Raw genomic sequence first — 914 nt, 5'->3', positions numbered from 1 at the left:
GGGATGGGGGGATGTTGGGGGCAGGGTGATGGAGACAACCCTATGGGGACAGTGGGGTTGGGACGATGGGGACAACCCTACGGGGGCGTTGGCCATGGGGCGACTGGGATGACTTTACACGGTCAATGGAGACATTAGGGTTGGGGTGATGGGGACAACTCCATGGGGCCATCGGGGACGTTGGGGTTGGGGTGATGATCCTATGGGGAAATTGGGGACATTGGGGAGGGGATGACGATGACAACCCTATGGGGACACTGGGGGGTGATGGGAATGACCTTATGGAGATATGGGGGATGTTGGGGACAGGGTGATGAAGACAATCCTGTGGGGACGTTAGGGTTGGGGTGACGGTGATGACCCTGTGGGGACATTGGGGAGATCTTAGGCTTGATGTTGTAGTCCACAAGGGCATTTTGGGGTCCCTTTAGTTCGTTTTGGGGGCACTGGGATGGGTTTTGGGGTCCCCAGGGCATGTCTGACCTCCTCTAGGACATTTTTGGGGTCCCTCAGGCCATATTCAGGGTGCCCCAACAATATTTGGTGTGTTAGCAGGGTTTTGGGCTCCTCAGGGGCATTTTTGAGGACCTCCAGGCCATTTTTGAGGTTCCTCAGAACATTTTTTGTGTCCTCCAGGCCATTTTTGGGGTGCTGGCATGGGTTTTGAGTCCCCAAGGGCATTTTTTCAGGACCTCCAGGCTGTTTTTGAGGTTCTTCAGACCATTTTTGGGACCCCCCCGGCCAGTTTTGAGGTCATTCAGACCATTTTTTGGGTCCCCCCAGACCATTTTTGGAGTGTTCGCATGGGTTTTGGGGTCCACCAGGGCATTTTTGGTGTCCTTCATGCCATTTTTGAGGTTCCCCAGCCCCTTTTTGAGGTCCCTCAGCCCGTTTTTGGACCCCCTCCCTGACCA

This window comes from Pygoscelis adeliae, unplaced genomic scaffold (genome assembly GCF_000699105.1).
Source record: "Pygoscelis adeliae isolate BGI_AS28 unplaced genomic scaffold, ASM69910v1 Scaffold70, whole genome shotgun sequence".
NCBI lineage: Eukaryota > Metazoa > Chordata > Aves > Sphenisciformes > Spheniscidae > Pygoscelis > Pygoscelis adeliae.
Note: the sequence above shows the minus strand (reverse complement) of the source record.